Below are 16,136 nucleotides of genomic sequence, written 5' to 3' on the forward strand. Positions count from 1 at the left end.
TTATTTGTTGTACAGAGCAGATTTTAAAACAACAAACCAAAACAACAGTTGACCCAAAGTGCTTTACAGGAGTGATCATTTGTAATCCAGATCTCCAAGAACACAATTGCAAACACAACTCACAGAAAAAGACCATAATACTATGTGTGATATGTTTTCTGGTCAGGGCACTGACCATCAAGCATCACCGTTAGTATAAATCAGCTTCTCTAAGGTTCATTTCCAAGCATTTGTTTAAGGTAGTGGTTTTCAAACTTTTCCTGGCTTTTTACACCCCTTTTTACACCCCTCAGAAACAGGGAAGGAGCCAACCCACACAACCATACTTTTATGTTTTTTGAATTAACGATTAACACAAAAGGGAGAGCCTTTAGCAAAATTGTGTTTATTCTGGCTGCAAATAAAATCATATTATTTTGACTTTGGTTCACTCTGTATTTCTTTAGTGTCTGCATGTCTCACCAGGCTTCATGCCCATAGTCTGAAAACAATTTTCAGGCAAAGGCATTAAATGAAAAATCACCACCTAAAGCTCAGACTATAACTGGGTTATTTTTCCAAGAGAAATGCAGATAAATATGTTTTAAAAACGGGTAATATCCCACAAAAAGGTAATATCCCACAGCCTTATTTTGGTAAAAGATAACAACATCAAGAAAAGCCCTGATACATGGATATTTTAAGTGGGTTGAGCTGGATGAGCTAAGGCTGTTTAAAAAAAAAAAAATGTTTTAAAATAAATATATGCGCAAAAATTTGTTGATTACAGTTTTGAAGACTGGTGAAATGACCTGATTTGTGAAACTGGAAGTCAAATATATAATTTATTAATGTCTGTATAGCAATAAAACATAAAAAGCTCAGCCAGGATGGCATTGGAGTGGATTTAAATCCCTCTCTCTCTAATTTTGAAACTCACATTTAAAACTGTGGAGAGGCTAATGTGGTCTTGAGTAGGGAAATACTGTCAGCAGCCAGCGAAGGCAGCAGACACTGAACGGGATGTGAGAAGCAGCTATCAGTTTCGCTTCTGCGCGCTCTCAAACCTCAAAATTAAAAAACGCCCCCGGAGACGCCGGGAATAATAATTCTCAACCGCCAATCACAAGGCGCGCATTTTTCAGTCAACGTGCTAATTCCGACCAATGATCAGCCCCTGGGGGCGGGGAATGCCTTGACGCACTGAGGCTCGTGATTGACGCAAGCCTTGTTGCTAATTTTAGCTCTTGGCCGACGGAGACAGTGAGATAGCCGACATCCTATTCATTGTCGGGCGGGCCCGACTATTTTAGCGTTGTGATTGTGATCCAGCCAAGCCAAATATAGCTATAGACAGGTATTTTTAGCCGTGACCCCGTTTTTATTCGGCTAAAGAAGCCTCGGGATGCAGTTTGAAAATGAGTTTCGGCTCCCCAAAAACAGCACACTCAGTGTTAACCTGTTATTTTAGCCGGATAGTTTTTCAGTCAGCTGATAGAGTAGAGCAGGCATACCCAGAGAGAAAGTTCCAGTACAGCACAGGCTCTCTCTCTGTCACTCTCACTCACTGCGGGGGAAACAGGGTGGAAAAGACCGTAGATGTGAAGATAAATAGCCGTCAGGTCGTCAGACAGACACAGTCAACAGGTTTGTATATGTGATGGCTTTGCAGCTTCGCACAGCACCGCTGCTGCTGCTGCTGCTTCTCCTCACACGAGGCGTATCAGCTGAGGCAAAACCGCTGCTGCTGCTGCTGCTGCAGGGGAGCTTTAACCACTTTTGAGTGGTGAGGATGAAAAGTTGTCAACTAGAGGATGTTTTTCATAAAAGTCATGAAATTGCGGGGGGCGCGCAAAACACTTGCTTGGAAACCATGTGTGCATGTAAAGAAAAGCCTTGCTTGTCCACCAAATCGTCGGTCCCAAACTCCCTCCCTCCCTTCCAATTCCTCTCGAAGGTATGTAGGTTATGCAGTGAAATGTGCAGGACATCCGACATTCCTGCCAGTTGCCAAGTTTTTGCTTGTAGCCTGCTCAACTGTGACTGGTGATTAATACTTTTACTTTTGAAAGTCTTTGGCAGTCCCTTTGTGCCACGATCACAGCTGCAGGGTATACAGATCACATGCCACCAGACCACAGCCATCCAGAGGCTCATTAGAGTTGTGATTTATGCGTAAACTTCCCCTCTTAATTCACATTTCCACTCAATTCATGCTTGTTTAAACTTATGTTCTTCCATTTAATTGGGCGGGCGGGTGGGTGGGAGGTTTGCTCTGGTTCAGATGAGTGCCTGGACAGTGCAGGTGTCTTAATGCACCTTGAAGAATGCACATGTTTTTTGTGTGTTCCTCGTATTCAAATCTTCTGTAAATCATAAGCTTATTACTAGATGATATCCTACATACATATCCATATGGCATAGATCACAAGTTGTTCTTCTTCTGCATGTCTTGTGTTGTTCTTTGTCTTTTCTCAGCTGGGATTCCCTCTAATAAATTCCCTCTACTTTCGGGGGGTGGGGGATGAAGTTTTCCACTAGTGCCGCCATATGCAAATTAATTTACTGGTCATTTCTACTGTCTTTATCTTCAGGTATGAATCATATAGCGTAAACTCATTTTATAGCTATCTTTATGTTAGTGTTCATTATTTTTCTCCTGTTCCTGGCTCGTTGGCACATCAGCTGCCTGGGCTGTGAGCTCACGGTCCTGACGTGTAATCCAGATTAACCTGCTCTCTTATTCCGCCAGACTTGGAAGAGATTAGAGATTATGACCGTGTCCTTTTAATAGAATTGGATGTGTGGGTAATCAACTGCGTCCGCCAGCGTCGGGCATCAGGTGACTCACTCACACTCAGTCACACTCGCACAGCCACTTATTTTGTCACTTAGGAGGACGTTGCATTGATTTGCATTCATTCCCCAAAGACTCACTGTACTCAAAACAGCTAATACGCGTTTAACACCAGGCTTAACTGTAACCAGAGCCAAAGTTACAAACCTAAAATTGAATTGTTTACGTATTAGGGTTCACGTTCTGTTGCTAAATCCGCACAATGTGACTGTTTGAACTGAAGTGAACTCAAGCCTGTAGTTGTGTTTCACCTGAAACACAAGATCCCTCATCAGCCAGCTAGATAGTGAAGTGAGTAAACCATACAAAAAAGGAAACATCCTACATCCCTAAAGATACAGTGGGGCAAAAAAGTATTTAGTCAGCCACCGATTGTGCAAGTTCCCCCACTTAAAATGATGACAGAGGTCAGTAATTTGCACCAGAGGTACACTTCAACTGTGAGAGACAGAATGTGAAAAAAAAATCCATGAATCCACATGGTAGGATTTGTAAAGAATTTATTCGTAAATCAGGGTGGAAAATAAGTATTTGGTCAATAACAAAAATACAACTCAATACTTTGTAACATAACCTTTGTTGGCAATAACAGAGGTCAAACGTTTACTATAGGTCTTTACCAGGTTTGCACACACAGTAGCTGGTATTTTGGCCCATTCCTCCATGCAGATCTTCTCGAGAGCAGTGATGTTTTGGGGCTGTCGCCGAGCAACACGGACTTTCAACTCCCGCCACAGATTTTCTATGGGGTTGAGGTCTGGAGACTGGCTAGGCCACTCCAGGACTTTCAAATGCTTCTTACGGAGACACTCCTTTGTTGCCCGGGCGGTGTGTTTTGGATCATTGTCATGTTGGAAGACCCAGCCTCGTTTCATCTTCAAAGTTCTCACTGATGGAAGGAGGTTTTGGCTCAAAATCTCACGATACATGGCCCCATTCATTCTGTCCTTAACACGGATCAGTCGTCCTGTCCCCTTGGCAGAAAAACAGCCCCATAGCATGATGTTTCCACCCCCATGCTTCACAGTAGGTATGGTGTTCTTGGGATGCAACTCAGTATTCTTCTTCCTCCGAACACGACGAGTTGAGTTTATACCAAAAAGTTCTACTTTGGTTTCATCTGACCACATGACATTCTCCCAATCCTCTGCTGTATCATCCATGTGCTCTCTGGCAAACTTCAGACGGGCCTGGACATGCACTGGCTTCAGCAGCGGAACACGTCTGGCACTGCGGGATTTGATTCCCTGCCGTTGTAGTGTGTTACTGATGGTGACCTTTGTTACTTTGGTCCCAGCTCTCTGCAGGTCATTCACCAGGTCCCCCCGTGTGGTTCTGGGATCTTTGCTCACCGTTCTCATGATCATTTTGACCCCACGGGATGAGATCTTGCGTGGAGCCCCAGATCGAGGGAGATTATCAGTGGTCTTGTATGTCTTCCATTTTCTGATGATTGCTCCCACAGTTGATTTTTTTCACACCAAGCTGCTTGCCTATTGTAGATTCACTCTTCCCAGTCTGGTGCAGGTCTACAATACTTTTCCTGGTGTCCTTCGAAAGCTCTTTGGTCTTGGCCATGGCGGAGTTTGGAGTCTGACTGTTTGAGGCTGTGGACAGGTGTCTTTTATACAGATGATGAGTTCAAACAGGTGCCATTCATACAAGTAACGAGTGGGGGACAGAAAAGCTTCTTACAGAAGATGTTACAGGTCTGTGAGAGCCAGAGATCTTCCTTGTTTGAGGTGACCAAATACTTATTTTCCACCCTAATTTACGAATAAATTCTTTACAAATCCTACCATGTGAATTCATGGATTTTTTTTCACATTCTGTCTCTCACAGTTGAAGTGTACCTCTGGTGCAAATTACTGACCTCTGTCATCATTTTAAGTGGGGGAACTTGCACAATCGGTGGCTGACTAAATACTTTTTTGCCCCACTGTATATATATTTTTTCCTTTGGCACCTTTGTGACCTCTTTGCTGCCCCATTCTATGGTTACACCAGAAATAGAAAATCCTAATTTAACACTTGGCTGTGGCTGAAAAGACAGGTGGAACAGAAAAAAGGATGTGCAGTTACCAATACTACTATACCTCAAGTCTTTTTTTTTTTTTTAAATGGACCTCTTCTTGCCCGCTGTCACATGTCCTGGCGTTCTCTCACTGCATCTCATGCTGTAGTTGATTATTCTGTTGTTTTTTTTTCTTCAGACAAAAAAAAGCAAAAGCAAGTATTTTCTTGGAAATTTGCAGTTTTTGGGAAGCAAAAAATGAATCCACACTGAGCTCCAGCTAAAAAGTAAACGAAGTGATCAATTTTCATAAATAGCAAAAATCTTCTGCCACAATCTTTATAACACAGCCCACAACTAAGGGTGTAATTTCCCTACAATTAAATTGAAATTCATTGTATTTTATCAGAATCTGAATGTAATTATATTTTTGGGAACATAATTGGTAATCAAATGCCCTTTTATATTACATATAAAACATGATAAGGACTGTTCTCTCTTTATTGCATACAAGAAAAAAAAATGAACAAATGTCACAGGGTGTAGAGCCATGTGATCTTATAACAATGGAGCAAACTCATAGTTGATTTTTTTTCTTTGGTTTTTGTGTCAGTGCAAACCCCAAATTGAACATAACAAAATCTACAATAAATGTTTGATGCTAGCAGATTGCTGTGGTCACCACTAGTTTGCATGATCTTGCCAACTATTAGCAGAGCAGTAGTGCAATCCAGAAATGGAGGTTTCTTTCCAAGAAAAAGCTCTGCCTTCTGAAACAAAAGCATAACAATCTCCACTTCTGCTTTGAATCACACATGTAATGCTAAGCCACTAAAAAGGGGAGAAATGTTCACCAGAGGGACAAAGCAGTGTTTCCTCATTGAGGACTCTTAGTTGAATCAAATAATTTAAACATATACTATTTAGTGCAATTTGCATATGGCTTCATGAAATGTGGAAAACGCAGAATTTCCCTCATTCGCTAGTCAGGGCTCTGTCTAGATGATAGAAATGTATAGATTTCTAAGAGATAAGTGGGAGGAGAAGATAAAAGCAATTAATCTCACGCTACCAGATTCAGACCACTGTGCAGATCGCTCATAATACCACTTTAACAAAGAATGAAATAAACAATGAATCGCTGAATGACTTTAGCTTTTAACCCATTTTTAAACATAATTTCTATTGTTTTCTGTCTTTAAACAATTTTTAAAAACATGTTCAAAGTCTCTCATAACTGTATGACCTTTATAACTCGATGTAAAATTTATTAAACATCATGATTTTCTTGAGCTCAGCGAGTATTTGGCAAGTGTTCGCAGACATATCAGTATCTTCCATGCAAATTATTGTTGATTTGCTATCATCCAAATTAAATCACATTGAGATTTTCAGTGCAACACGGTATTTTACATCAGAACTGCCAGCAATCACTCGCCAACCAGTCGGGGAGAATGCGCAGTTTTCATCGACCGGAAGCTTTTGAGGGAACACCCACCCGCCTCTAGGCCTGTGTCAATGAGGCCTAATGAGCAAATTTGATCAGATATCCAGCAACATTGTAATCATCCTGTATGTGAGGGTGCCATTCTATCTATCTCTTTTGGGATGTGCGTTTAAAGTGGTTCGCTACTCTTAATTAGCCATAGGGTAGGGCTGCACGATTAATCGTTAGAAAATCGCGATCTCGATTCATACTTATGTGCGATCTCATTTCCAAATGACAACGATAAAAAAACAAACAAAAAGACGATGACGATTGTACCGCATTTTGATCCGGGACGTAATCTGCATGAAAACAAGCGCTCACTCTTCCTGCTCAACAAATGACAAGGGCGGAGCCTTATACCACGTGATACAGAAGCTGTGCCCTGTGAATTAACAGGGAAAAAACAAAGGAGAGCACGTCAGGGATGAGGAGAAAGTGACAGGAGAAAATCCGTCCCGGTCAACCACCCAAACATCAATAACGGGAACCTTATACAGCGCCTCCCCCGTCGAACTCCCGCAGGCACAAAGAAATTACGGAGGCTATCACTTATCACCTGACCAAAGATATGGCTCCCATCAACACTGAGCAAAACGAGGGATTTAGGAAAATGATCAACATCCTAGACAAACGCTACACAGTGCCGTCCCGCAACTATTTTTCTATTGTTGCACTACCTGCTCTATACACACAGTGTCGAGTAACGGTGGAGACAGAATTTCAAGCAGTACAACATGTTGCAGCAACAACAAAACGTGAGACATTTGTTGTTTTTATGTTTATTTATTGTTTTTATGTTCAGTCTCAACTGTTACGAAGTTGATGTGCAGTTAATAAGTGCAATAAATATTTATACTGGAAAAGAAAATCGTGAGAGAATCGTGATCTCAATTCTAAGCCAAAAAATCGTGATTCTCATTTTATGCAAAATCGTGCAGCCCTACCATAGGGTTAAAATGACTGTGCTTAGAAATTCTACAATTTAAAAAAAAAGTATGGGAAAAAAGAACACAACAGAATACAAGAGCAAATTTGATAGTGTAAAAAAAAAAAAAAGCATGACACGCAAAAACAAAACAATGTCAATAAATCCAGATGGGGGAATACTTATTATACTTAGAGGCAGACATAGAGGAAAAAACAACAACAAACATGTGCAAACTAAGGCTTTGAATATACTGGGAACTAATCTGGGGAAAACAACAGCTGGGACAAAATTAGTAACAGGCAAAACGAATCAAATGAAAACAAGACAGGGGAAGTAAAACTAAATACCAAACACAGGAGACGGCTAACTAGCAAAGTAAAACATGAAATGATCAAAACATGAGAACACCAAACACAGAGACGGAGCCTTAACAATAGGGAAAACAAGGGGAGAAAAGATAAACTGAAACTCCTGGAATCAAATATAAGCAATCACTGCAAACAGAAACAACTGGAAACTACAACTAAGCAAACCAGAGAATAAGATCATGGAAAATAAAACGAATTGAAAGCTAGAAACATCAAAATGACTAGAACGAGCTAGTCAGAAAACATAATAATAAACAAAACCAGAATGCACAACTCAAAATGCAGTGTGGCAGATCCAGGATCACAACAACATCATTATTTGTGTCATTTCATGTAAAAAACCTTAAGCTACACACTACTTAAAATTCCGTACACGGCACTTAAAATTACTTGATTCTTTTTTCCTGTAAAAACGTTAACTGTTACCCCATTATTAAATATTATGTAGATAAATATTATTCACTTCAGATTCCGATAAAGTACATTAAAATTCCATTTAATTTGGGAAATTATACTGTCATGGGCCATTATGTTAATGCAGTACCAGCGCATCTTAGCAGTAAGTGAAATACTACAAGATCTTATTTATCTGATCAGTTCCCTTTGCTCTGTCGTCACTTACTCATGTCCACAAGGAAAATATTACTGACAGATTCAGTTACTGCTGCTTTTCTTCAGAACTTGTCTACATAGTGTGATTACTCACACAGGAAGTTAGTTCATTTGTATAAAAAACTACAGCTTGTCACTGCCGTTGCATAATACGGCGGTCTAGCGTCTTTACTCCACATGTACCGAGCTGCTGGTGGGCATATTGCAACAAGACACGCTGAACTCTGTCTTATCACAAAACAGAAGCAAAAAGTGATTGTGGCACTTTGAATGAGCTCTCTATGTCCGCGGCCAAGGCACCGGCACTCAGCGTTCTGGTGACACTGGAGAAAGAGGAAAGAGCGAAACAGTGGAAAGCTTTTATCTTCATGTCACCAAATCTGCTCCAACTGTACGTCAGAGTGCAAGCGAGGACGGGAGGGGGTGAGGGTGCGGGGGAGATGCTTGCTGGCGCAATGGCAGGCGCTCAATGGTTGCATTCTTCCCTTTCTGTGGGGACGCACACAAACACACATACACACTGCTATACCAGGGGATTCCCCCCAGGAGCGCCCAAGAAATACAACCCATCACTGCCTTATCACACCAGTGCCCAAAGACAGGAGAGAGGAGTGTAGAAAAGTGTTACCATTAACCCAAAACAGGAGGTGTACTGTATATCACTAAAGGATTCTGGGGTATCAGTGTGAATACAACACTGCCTTGTGTTTGTTTCTTAGCTTCTGGGCCTCTTTATCTGTGTGCTTTAACAGTGTTTATATGTATTTAAGCGTATTTATGCAAAAGTGTCACTTTTACAAATCCTCCAATATTCATCTGCACATTGTTCCTTACTCTAAAATTTCAATTTGAGGGGATTGTGTGCAAAGGTTCATTTAAGCCTATCTGTTCTCATTGTCAAGTCCATATTTTCTTCTGAGGTCAAGGCTTGTTCTGACAGTGGTAGGATCTCAGTGGGTGTAGACTTCTTGTGTCGTGTGACTGGATCATCTCTTGATCTCAGTTCAGGAATCTTTCCTGAAGCACTTATACACAAGCTTCTTTAAGCACCATTTGAAAGGAACCATACACACAATCTTCACGTAAACACACAGATGTACGGTTTCGAGCAGCAGGTGTGCGTCAGGCAGGATTCAGCATGCTACAACACATGACAGCGTATCACGTTTCAACCTTAAATGGTTGCTCTTTTTGCTGATGAGTTCTGTATTTGGCCTTAAGCCACAGATATAGAAAAATATACAAAAAATTAACAGAAATTAGAATATGTTTAACTCCATTGCAGCGTGCCAGGAGAAATAAAAAAGAAGTGAGAAAGAAACTCTCTAATCTACCAACTTATCAGGTTTCTAGTTGCTTTTGGTGATCAGCGAAACAGGTTCGTCTCTCTTATAATAACTGTTATTGTGAACTGTGAAAACTGTCTCTACACCCTCAAAGCCTGTCTATCCTGCGAAACAGGGCAGATATTGTCATGATTAGCAGGTCTGCTCTTTTGTCTTGGGGCATATCATTTGTTGGTTGCAAAAGGCACGCAGAGCCAGAACTCAGATAAAATGGAAATGGTTGCTTTTGCATTTGTTTAATGAGACACTGCAGCAGTTTGCATTTTTAAATGATAAGCTTATCAGTTATATCGGTCACACCGATTCTTTAGATTCTGATTTATCTGGCACTGAACAACAAAAAAACAATCCCATGTAGGAGATGTTATAGCCACGGCTGGTTTATAATTATTGCACTGGTTGTATTGCACGCCACAGTCATGCCCTGGTCTCTATCTGTGGGGATGGTGTTCGCTCTGTGTTGTAGTGTCCTAATGACACCCAGCTTGTGCTCCAGTGGATGATGAGAGTCAAACCTTAAATATTGATCTGTATGCGTTGGTTTATGATATACATCAACTTTTTAAATCTTTTAAAGAAACTGCCCCCACAGTCCATTAGTTAGTGGTGCTAGTTTGAGTTATTGTGCAAATATAGTGTTTATAAGGTCGGGAAAACCTGCAGTCAGTTGAGACTGAAGAAGTCACTTGGATGAGTGACGAAATGTTTCTCCCACTGAAAACGCTACGCCCACATGAACAAAATCAACTTTTTGGGATTTCCTTACCTGGATGATTTGGGTGTGCATCACGACAATTCAATGTATAATTTCAGAATTTACGAAATTAATTTGAGAACTTTTAGAACTTAAATCTTACAAGAACTTACGCTTCATCTAATGAAGTTTGACCACAACATGGATTCGGTGGGCTTGTTCAGCCAACCACACATGCTGTATAAGCAAACTGTTCTTATTTACATTGTATTCTTGTAATTGTTTGGGATGGATTTTTTTGCCTCGGAATAATTTCACGAAGCGCCACTGCTGTCAATGTCTATAGAAGTTTCTTGTGTGATGTCATGTGCACAGTGAGGGAAAAATGAGTATTTCCTCACTCACTGTAGTAAGTGAGTGGGTGCTGGCTGTCTCTGGGTGAAATCACCAAAAACCTCCATGTTTTTGCTTTGCTTTCAAGCAGATCGCCACAGTCACTTGTAGTTTTGATGGAAGATGCCGACTTGTCTGCGTCTTGTCTTCATGCTCGGTCTCTGTTTCCGATTTGTGTCACACTTTTCACAGTCTCCCTGCAGCTCAAAGAGTAGCTGCAAGTGATTGCAGTCGGGATGTTCCATGCCATTCCATATTACAGGTGAATGTTGGCGACTTAAGCAATCACAAGGATGTTTCATCCAACTGGTCAGGGAATACAGATTATCCCTAGGAACTGGTAGTTGCCAGTCTCTAGCTTGTATAACGAGGGCATTATTTCCTTAAGCCTTCATTGACAAGCATTAAAAATTGCAAACAAAGTCAAATCACCTGGTTAGCAGTCATGTGACTGGTTCTTGAGGCAGCCTCAAGTTTTCTGCAGAAAGTGTCATATTTTCAAGTTTCTCTTTCTGCATTGTCAGTATAACCTCTGAACTCCAGTTCTGATATCGTATCACTAAAATGGCGTTTAAAAACCAACACGTGGCGGCTCAGAGAGTGTACGCCACATTACAAAAATCAAGATGTGCACGACAAGTCAAAAGGACACCAAAGTGCGGCTTGTACCAGGAGCTGTGATGCCACTTTCACAGTTTTTTTTTTTTTTTTTTTTTGTTGAACAGCCGTTTAACGGTGGCAAGCATAAACCAGGTTTAATGCTGCGCAGCTTCTATATATTACTATATAGCATAAACACAAAAGTGAACTTTTATTTTTTAATCATGTTATTACTCACAGAGTAGATCTACAAAAGATACGCCATGAACTGAAAATCCCCCTCCTCTTGACATGTTGTCATCTTATTGTCCTCTTCTCAGATGTTTGACATTCTCGTTGAAGTCTGATGTTACTGGAGTGTTTGATCTGTGCTGAACTACAGAAGGGGAAAAGTATCACCTTAAATCACCTTAAAGGGAATGTCACATGCAAAATTTTTCACAGTTTCCAAATATAGCTACATGACCCTACTATTTCTTCATAGAAGAGGAAGAGTGTGTCTGTAAGAGATATTTTGATTTGCTAGGCTAGGCACCGCCCCCAGATAAATGGCAACAGCGCTCTTGATTTCCAAACTAGCAGCTGCTTTGCAGCCTTTTATTTTATTTATTTTTTTCTTCACTCACAATAGCTTTGCTCATTCTGAAATGTCTTGGTCAGGTTCTGGATTAATCATGGAGGATAATGGTTGTTTTTTGTTAACAGTCATATAGGTATTCTCGCTTCACTTGCATCGAGGTTTGGAGCGTTTAGTGGTGAGGGGGCGGGGCTATGAATGGGAGGGACTTTAGCTCAATGTGGATTGGTTGGCTATTTTCTATGTTGCACATGGAGAAAATTCAACTGTCTTGCAAAAATTGGTTGTGATCTTTAATACTGGTTGTAGTTTCACATCTTATACTGAAGAAAAATCTTACAACATTATAAAAACACATTTTCCTGATACCTCTAAAGCTACGAGACACTGAAACAAAGCATTTGAAGCAGAACTAGGAACCAGGGGTATACAGTCCGGGTAGAAGGAATGATCAGTGAGTTATTTTTAGCTGAAACTTAACAAGAAGCACCCTGGGAGACTTATGTGTGACTCAGATCCACATGCTAGAAAAGGGTGTAATATGGCAGCTTTAAATATTAGCTTTAGATGCACATCATATGTGCGACATAAAAGCTGATAGTCCCTAAACAATAAAAAAATTTTTTGCACCTGGTAACCACACTGCAAAAAAGGAAGACATTGAATTTAGTGGAATTTTTGTTTAACATCAGACAATCTTGGTGTGAAGAAATTAAAAAAACCCAAACAAGTTGGCACCTGGCATTGGAAAAACAAACAAAAATAAAGAAAACCCCCAAACATATCCCTTGGATTAAAACCTGTACACCTACCACTCTGAAGCCGAGCTGCTGACCTCTAAGGAAACAACAATCTGTGTCAGCGCTGTTGCTCTTAAGTTTACAACTTGACTACCAGTGGTGAATTTAAGTGTGTGAGGATGTCATTTATAAGACAGTGTGGAAATATGTGAGCAGTGGGTGTATGAGTCACCTTCGTGTAGGCAGTTGTTTAAAGGCCATTTTCTAGGAGATGTAACAAACAGGGACGTGAATTTAATACACGCACTCTAAGTCTGTCCGTCAGTGTGTGATGTGGTTTTGTCATTTGCCTTGAGGCGCTGCAGGATTTCCCCTCTCTGAGTGTTCAAATTGCGATATCAGAAATACTATCAGGCAGAATCTCCACTTAGATAACAGGCGGTGTTGCAAGTGATAGAGGGAGAAACAAATGTTGGCATGGAGTTGAATTTAACAAGAAGTAGGATTGTGAATCATGCAGTGAATGCAATTTTTAAAGTTGTGCAAGCCTGCAGTCGCTTGTATTCATGGACGGTGTGAGAAACTGTTGACCTTTAGGCCACACACAGTCACATCTGGGCCTTGTTTTGGGGAGACACTTGTGCCCTTTGGCTGGATGCCCTGCACACCTCCTTTAGTTTCACCTCCGCTCATTCCACTCCCACAGCTTAAGCTTAGGTATGTGCTTGACAAATTGTAGTTGTAGTTCAGCCTGGCTTCACATAAAGGAGTGATGACATTTTGGTAGCTGAGTCAGTGTCTTCGTTGCCCTTCAAATATTCAGCACACGAGCCGAATGTGTCTGCGTGCACGCATGTGTGCATACTGCGATTTTTTTTTTAAAACTTTAGTGCTTGTTGTTAATCTGTGATTGACACCTTGCCGTATAGCTCAGAGTAATGTTATTCTGGGTCAGACAGTGACCACATGGGCATGCACACGCGCAAACACAGTCCCGCTTGCAAACACACTCGCACAGAACAGAGATAAACAAGTGGTTGCATTTCTGCATGAGTCACAGTCGTGGGCAGAGGTGGAAAGTTTCCTTGTTTGGGCTATTCCCCCCTGCTGACACTTTTGATACTTCCATTAAGTATCTGATGTGTTTCTAGTCCCAAGTCAAGTGATAGTGGACGGTTCACCTACAAGGGATAAAGATATCCCTCTTAACTCTTTAAGCTTTTGATCTGTCTGCTGCCTGAAAGAAAAGCACAGAGATATAGTTATTTGCTACATATACTATTTTCATTGCTGCTACTCCTGTAACTCTTTAGAATAGTATATAAAGTCACTGGCCACTTCATTAGGTACAGGTGTTCTACTGGCTGTTAATGCAAATATCTAAACAGGCGTTCACAGGCAGCTGCTTATTGCGTTGGGCATGTAGACGTGGTCTAGACCAGCGGTCCCCAACCACCGGGCCTCACTTCCGTGAGTCGTTTGGTACCGGGCCGCGAGAGTTGAGGCTCAGGTGTGAAATGTATAGTTTTCAGGGTTTTTATCGGTTTTCAGCGTTATTTTGTTATCGTTTTTATCATTAACTCGGTTTTCCTGGGTCTTTTCACGTGTGTTATGAATAAATCTCCTTTTTTCGGTACCGGTAATAGTTTTATTTTGTTGTATTTATCACCTTAAAGGCCGGTCCGTGAAAATATTGTCGGGCGTAAATCTGTCCGTGGCACAAAAAAGGTTGGGGACCGCTGGTCTAGACCACCTACTGAAGTTCAAACTGAGCATCATGATGAGGAGGAAAGCTGGCTGGAGTGATTTTGAATGTAGGATGGTTGTATGATAGTAGTATCGCCGACAAGTCATTCAATAGTATGTCAAAATTTGCATGACTCTGTGCTGTGCGGTGTTGTAACATGCACGCTTCGGCGAATTCTGTAATCTTTTTTCCCCCCCCACAGTCGACGTATTTCATGTAATGGAAGGAAAACTGCAATTATTACTAACTCCACTAACAGTCAGTCATGTATGATCAAGTGAGTCATGAGCTTGGTAAGTTACGTGATATTGAAGGTGATGGCGGGTACCTGGGGCCTGAGGCTGAAAGAGCTAACGTTAAATTTATCAGCTGAGTTAAATGCTAACAGATTTACATCCAGTACCCCTACTACTATTTCTGAAAAGCTTTTTTTGCTTGTATTTACAGTCTGTGATTTTTGTTTATAAAACTAGAAATTTCACTGAAAAATCACCTTGGGTTTAGAAATTTTGATGTTTCCGTGACTTGAATACTTTGACTGCATTGTCTGCTCTCACCCCCGCTTTCAGCGAGGGCTTGTCGCTTAGTGGGCGACACATCAGACTGTTTTTGTAATGGATTTTCCAAGTCTGAAAGTGTGCAATCGCATGATGTTATGAGTATATGGGTGCCACTAAAGTTAGCAACTCTGGTGTTACCAAAACAGCATTTTAAATACTTTCATCAAGATATTTTGAATTCTTTAATAATGTGGAGCTGAAAACAGCCAGGCTTCCTTCCACTCCTCCCCAGACTGTATGAATGAACTGAGGAGGAGTGAGGAGCATCAATTGGTAATGAAGCATGATAAGTCTCGGCGCTGAAAATATCAGGTTTGTGTGGTTTAGCCTCGAGAGAAGGAACGGCAAATGTCAACTTTTTGGGACGAACTTGTCTGATCATGTTTTTGCCTTTGGCTGTCAGTGTGAATTGAGTGCCTGCTTGTACATGTATTACCGGAGTTTATCATTTACTTTGCAAGTTGACTCAGGATGTGTATTTATTTGTTAAAATGCCACTAACCTTTGATATTTTATTGCGTGTGGGAGGACAAGCTTAACTTCATTTTCAGTGCAGTGTCATAGTTTTACCCTTTAAGACATTGGCCTTAATAAACATTCAACTGAGGTACGTTTGCAGAACTAACTTACTTTGATCTGCGGATATTCTACATTTATCACTTTTTGTTTCTTTTTTTTTGCTGCTAAGTAAATAATTTAAAATGAAACTTGTAAGTTCAAAACAGTATTTTAATCTTTTTTGGTAATCTCTAGGGATTTTTTGTATGCTTTCTAGTTGACGTATGTCGAATCCTGTGAAGTTAAAGGTGAAATGTCACTTTCACTAAATGAAGCTGCAGTGGGTGGAAAAAGAAGAAACCAGAAAGAATCACTTCGAGAAAAGTTAACTTTTTTTTGAGTTTCAGTAATTAATCGCAATATGTCCTCAGAACGCCAGAAAGATCCCCAAAAGATAATAATAAAAAAGTAATAAAGTGATGATCTGCTTTGCAGCTATTCTACAGCATGACTTTATAGGTATGTGTTATTATCTAACATTGTGAAAGACACTATCATAACTCAAAGCCAGAAACAAAACTGTAGTTTCACTTCTTATTCAAGTCATATTTTGTGCAGTGTTCAACTGTAAAGGTTATAAGAGTAATATTTAAAATTTCTGGTTACCTTAACCTCCTAAGACCCGAACTCTTCCACTGCATGCATTTTTAACTTCTCTTTGATATTTGGGCATA

Source organism: Mchenga conophoros, linkage group LG11 (assembly GCF_057382185.1).
Source record: "Mchenga conophoros isolate Kocher_MC1m ecotype Shallow Benthic linkage group LG11, M_conophoros_male_GT1.1, whole genome shotgun sequence".
Taxonomy (NCBI): Eukaryota; Metazoa; Chordata; class Actinopteri; order Cichliformes; family Cichlidae; genus Mchenga; species Mchenga conophoros.